This window comes from Antechinus flavipes, chromosome 2, assembly GCF_016432865.1.
Source record: "Antechinus flavipes isolate AdamAnt ecotype Samford, QLD, Australia chromosome 2, AdamAnt_v2, whole genome shotgun sequence".
NCBI classification, from domain to species: Eukaryota; Metazoa; Chordata; class Mammalia; order Dasyuromorphia; family Dasyuridae; genus Antechinus; species Antechinus flavipes.
This window is the reverse complement of record NC_067399.1, coordinates 177514658-177520657: the sequence shown is the minus strand read 5'-3', so window position 1 is coordinate 177520657 and position 6000 is coordinate 177514658. Positions and strand designations below refer to the sequence as shown.

General features: G+C 33.0%; 1 long non-coding RNA gene across 1 annotated transcript in view; it reads left to right on the top strand.

Annotated features, from left to right (window-relative positions):
• The first annotated feature begins 2357 nt into the window (after positions 1-2357).
• Positions 2358-6000, top strand: part of LOC127552428 (uncharacterized) — a 42590-nt gene continuing 38947 nt past the window's right edge. Inside the window, exon 1 of the long non-coding RNA XR_007951380.1 lies at positions 2358-2395. This is a non-coding gene — a long non-coding RNA (uncharacterized LOC127552428). The remainder of the gene's footprint in view (positions 2396-6000) is intronic.

Here is a 6000-nt window from a genome sequence, read left to right as displayed (position 1 = left end):
CCCACATAGCACACAGAATTTTAAGGTTTGTGAATCACTTTATATAAATGATCTCATTTAATCCTCACAAACCAAGTAAGGTAGATATTATTATTATCCTCATTTTTAGATAAAAAACTGAGGCTGGGGTTGCCCATAAGATATGTATAGCTTATAAATGCACTAACCATGTATATCCTCTAGAAGACTTTTTATTCTTTATTCCTTTCTTGCTATTTAATTTGACTTTGATTCCTTCTTTTGGGTGCCTTTCCTATCTGGTTCTCTATTGTTTTTACCAACCGATCCTCTGGTACCTATTGATTAAATAAACTAATAAAAAATAAAATTCTTATTCCCATAACTCCTTTCCCAAATGAATTGCTTCCAGGAATTGAAAGAGTTAGAACTGTTAACAAACATTAAAGAGATTAAATATAAACCTTTCCTTGTCCAGTTGAGGAAACTGAATTACAGAGCTTTAAAGCTGTGAAGTTGGAATTAAATGACCCCAGCTTGTCCTGATTCTAAATCCTGAATCTTTTCCCATGTTATCAACTTCCTTACCTTTCAACATCACTCTTCCCTGTTGCCCAGCAATGGAGTTTTTACTGTTATTATAGGCTGGCCATAAAAGAAAGAAAACTTATTTTGATTTCAAAAGACCTGAGTTTAAATACTGATTATTACATTCAGCATTTTGTATGAGACTACTGATAGAGAGATATCATTTCCGCCTAAGTGAAAGAAACACAAGATCTCAAAATTGGAATGGATCTCAGAGGCCAGCGTCCATCTCTGAGCAATCATCTCATTTTTGACATTCATTCTCGGCCTTCAAAGACATTGCTAATAGTATATTTTTTCTTTGTTGTTCATTCCTCGTGATCCCATTTGGGATTTTCTTGGCAAAAAAAAAAAAAAAAAAAGATTAAGCCCTTCTTTCTTCAATTCATGTTACAGGTAAGGAAACTGAGGCAAATAAGGTTAAGTGACTTACCTGATCATATAGCTAGAAAGTGTTTAAGATCAGATTTGAACTCAGGACTTCCTGACTCAAGATCTGAAGTTCTATCCATTGTACTATCTGGTTGGTTGCTGTCCTTTCTTGAAAAGGACCAAAATGATATCACTATGTTAGAGTCAAGTTAGTGTGTCTGACCATGGTTGATCAGACCAATACAAGCTTGGAATGCTCTGCCCACAGGTTAGACACAAATAGTCCCTATGAACATTTAGAGAGGATTCTCTAATTTTGCTTATTTTATGTTTCTTCTGAGCTAATTCAATTTTGCTTTGCTCATAGAGCGCAGCACCTTCTCTGATGAGAGAACGCCATGCTGGTCAGTCCTGTGCCAGTTATCTCCTATGTCATACAATCAATTCTAAAGTTCTTAAGAGAAACCTTGAGAGTGACCTTGTATCATTTTTTTTCTGACCACCTTGTGAGTGCTTATCCTGTATGAGTTCTCCATAGCCTGCCCTAAAGAATAGTCAAGTCCTGTGAAACTGGAAATGTTTTGAAAGTGAGCGAGACAATTAGTTAATATCCTATAATATGAAACCCCATCTAATTACATTGATTGTTGGTCACAGAGACGTAGCAACCAGAATTTGTCCCAGAGTGACAAATTTTCTCTGAAAATAATTTCAATCCTGCAGAAATATAAAAACAAAAGAGACAAACAAAAAGTGGAAAGTAGGATAAGAGAGGATAGAATTCTATCTCCTCTTCCACTCTCTGCTTCCTCCATTCCTAACTCAAACAAAACAACCCACTCACACCCATACTCACATCCATGCTGAGAGAGAGAGAGAGAGAGAGAGAGAGAGAGAGAGAAGAGGAAGAGGAGGAGGAAGAAGAAGAAGAAGAAGAAGAAGAAGAAGAAGAAGAAGAAGAAGAAGAAGAAGAAGAAGAAGAAGAAGAAGAAGAAGAAGAAGGAGGAGGAGGAAAAAGACACACATAGAGACAGAGAGACAGAGAAGGGAGAAAAAGAGACAAAAAGGAGAGTCAGATAGACAGATAGATAGACAGACAGACAAAGACAGAGACAAAGAAGGGTAGGGAGAGAGAGTTGTGACATGAATTTATTCATGAGGAAATATGGGCAAGAGGGGGTTAAAATGGTTCTCATTTGTTACCTGGTAACATATTTATGCCCTTGGGGGAAAAAAAAACAGATTAACAATGTTAAAGTTCTCTTCACCCAGTGTCCCTGGCCCTCACCTGAATGAGTTTTAATACAACAGCCCAAAACTAGTCCACTAAACTCTAATTCCTAGAATTCTGTGCGAATTAACCCTTCCGGAGAAGGTCCGGAAATGGATATATTGCGACACTTAGGGCAGGTAATTTTTCCAGTTTCTCCTGCCTACCTATTTCAGCAGTGGCCTCACTCTCACCTTAAGTTGACAGGTAAGTGAGTTGATTGTCTCTGTCAAACTGTGACCAGTTGAATGGGGTGCAGAACTGGCCTAAGGGCCATAAATAGCTAGCTCAGAGTAACTTGTCCTGATATTAGACAGTTCAAAGCACCTTCCTCTGCCCCAAGCCTTATTGGTTCTGAGCTCTGAAGACCAATGCATAATCATAGCCCAGTTTGTGTTCTCCTTACCACCCCAACCTCTTTGATTTTGTTCAGGGCAGCTGGTCTTTGCAGTCCAGTGTGACTAAAAGAAATCTTCACTAAAGTCAGAATATCTGGATTCAAATCCTGACTTTGGTGCTTACTTATATAATTTTGAGTGACTTCACACTTTCTTTTACTCAAATATTAGGAGAAGGGTGGTCTTAAATAACTTAATTAACTCTGAAGTTCTAAATTCTGTAGTCCATTTAATTGGGAAGCAATGAAACATAGAGAACAAATCCCATGAATCTTTTTCATAGGCTTATTGAGTCTAATATTATTGTATAACACCAATAGTAAGACTCAGTGGCCTCAAAAATTAATTTTTCTGATTGGTCTTATCCTCCCACTATTATGCTCTATATTTTTTACATTTTTAATTTTTGAAATTATTTTTATTTATTTCATTAGAGATTTTCCAATTACATATTTTTTAAAAACCTCCAAATGATTGCCTTCATCCTATCTCTCTTCCTTCTCTATCTCTTGAGGGGGCAAGCATTATTTTATTTCAATTATACATGTGAAGTCATACAAAACATATTTCTTTATTAGCCATGTTGAAAATGAAAACACAAATAAAATAATAAAAATACATAGTAAAAAGGAGTATTATTCAATTTGTATTCTGAATTTGTCAGTTTTCTCCCTAGAAATGGATAGAATTCTTTAACATAGGTCCTTTGAAATTGTCTTGCATCATTGTTCTATCAGAGCAGTTTAAGTTTTTCACAGTTGATCAAGCTCATATTGTCACAATATTGTTGCTATGTACAATATTTTCCTGGTTCTCCACATTTCATTTTTATCAGTTCATATGAGTCCTCCAAGTTTTTTCTTAGAAAATCCTGCTCATTATTTCTTATAGTATGATAGAATTTCATCAACATCACATTCCACTATTTGCTCAAGCACTTCTCAATTAATGACCATCCCTCTGATTTCCAATTCTTTTCCACCACAAAAAGAGCTGCTATAAATATTTTTGTACAAAGAGGATCTTTTCTATCACACATAGTAACCACAACATTGTGTGATCAACTTTGATAGATTTTGCTCTTCAGCAACACAATGACCTAAGACAGTTCTAAAAGATTCATGATGGAAAATGCTATTCACATTCAGAGAAAGAGCCATGGAATCTGAAAGCAGATTATAACATACCATTTTCATTTTGGGGGTTATATTTTTCTTTCTCGTGGTTTTTTCCCCTTTTGTTTTGATTCTTTTTTCACAACATTACTAATATGGAACTATATTGAATATGAATGTACACATATAAATAATAACTAATGATTGACTGCCATTTTGGGGAGAAGTGAGAGGAGGAAGAGAAAAAGAAATGAAAATAAAAATCTTATAAAAAATAAATGTCAAAAACTAAAAAAAATAAAATTTTAAAATAAATTTAAAATAAAAAAAGAGGTTCTTTGTTCTTTGATATCTTCGGATATAGAATTAGTAGTAGTATTACTGGATCAAAGGGTATGCACAATTTTATAGCTTTTTGAGAATAATTCTAAATTGTTCTTCAGAACAGTTGTGAATTAGTGCACTAGTTTTTCAGTTTTTCCACATGCCCTGTAGCAGTTATCATTTTCCTTTTCTATCATGTCATCCAATCTGAAAGATGTGGTGTGGTATGTCAGAGTTGTTTTAATTTACATTTCTCAAAACTGATTTAGATTATTTTTCATCTGAATATGGATAGTTGTGATTTCTTTGAAAACTAGCTTTTTGTATATTTTGACCATTTATCAATTTGGGGATGACTTATTTTTATAAATTTGTGTCAGTTACCTCTATATTTGAAAGATAAAACTTTTAGCAGAGAAACACTGCATTTTTCCAATTTCTTGCTTTCTTTCTCATTTTGGCTGCATTAGTTTTGTTTGTGCAAAACTTTGTAATTTCACATAATCAAAATCCATAATCCCCTCTAGCTTTTGTTTGGTCACAAACTCTTCCTTTATTCATAGATCTGACAGGTACCTTTCCTCATGTTCTCCTAATTTACCTATAATAACACAATTTACATTTAAATTCTTTAATCATTTTAATCTTTTCTCTGTATATGTTGCAAGATGTTGGTCTATAAGTAGTCTCTGCCAAGCTGCTTTCCAATTTTCCCAGCAATATTTGTTATCAAATATTGTATTCTTATGCCAAAAGTTTAAATCTTTGAGTTTAAAATTAAAACACTAGATATTGCAGTCATTTCTTACTAATATTATGTATACTAGTATTATTACTAATCTATTCTACTGATCTACCACTCTATATCTAGTACTAAATTGTTTGCTGAAGAGCAAAATCTATCAAAGTTAATCACACAATGTTGTGGTTACTGTGTGTGATAGAAAAAATCCTCTTTGTACAAAAATTGTAGTACTAAATCCAGTTTAAAATCTGATACTCTTAAGGTTACCCTCCAATTTTTTTTTCATTGATTCTCTTGATATATTTTATCTTTTTTTGTTTCAGATGAATTTCTTACTATTTTTCTAGCTTTATACAATGATTATTTGGTAGCTTAATAGGTATGACACAATAAGTAAATTCATTTAGATAGAATTGTCATTTTTATTATATTGGCTCAGCCTATCCACAAACAATATTTCTCCAATTGTAGAGATCTGTCTTTGTGTGAAAAGTATTTTGTAATTGTGTATATATAAATCCTGCGATTGTCTTGGTAGGTAAATTTCCAAATACTTTAAGTAAACTATAATTATTTCAAATGGAATTTCTCTTTCTAGATCTTCATGATAGACTTTGTTGGTAATATATAGAAATACTGATGAATTAAGTGGATTTACTTCGAATCCTGTGATGTTGCTAAAATTGTTATTTCAACTAGTTTTTTAGTTGATTCCCTAGAATTCCCTAACTATACCATCATATTATTTGCTAAGAGTGGTAGTCTTTGTTTTATCTTTGCCAATTTTTATTCATTCTTTTTTGGGGGTCTAATTGCTATTGTTAATATTTTCAATACAATATTGAATACAAGTGGTAATGAAGGACATTCTTACTTCACAGTTGATCTTATTGAGAAGACTTCATTTATCCCTAATTCAGCCCAAATCATGATTGCTCTTGGTTTTACATAGAAACTAATCATCATTTTAAGATAGGATCCATCAATTCCTATGTTTTCTGGGCATTTTAATAGGAATGGGTGTTATATTTTGTCAAGGCCTTTTTCAGCATCTATTATATAATCATATTATTTTTGTTCCTATTGTTATTGATGAGGTCAATTAAGGTGATAGTTTTTCTAATATTGAACAGCCCTGAATTCCTGGTATAAATCCATCTAGTCATAGTATATGATTGTTGTGATATATTGCTTTAATCTATTAGTATTTTATGTAAAAAATTTCTTACC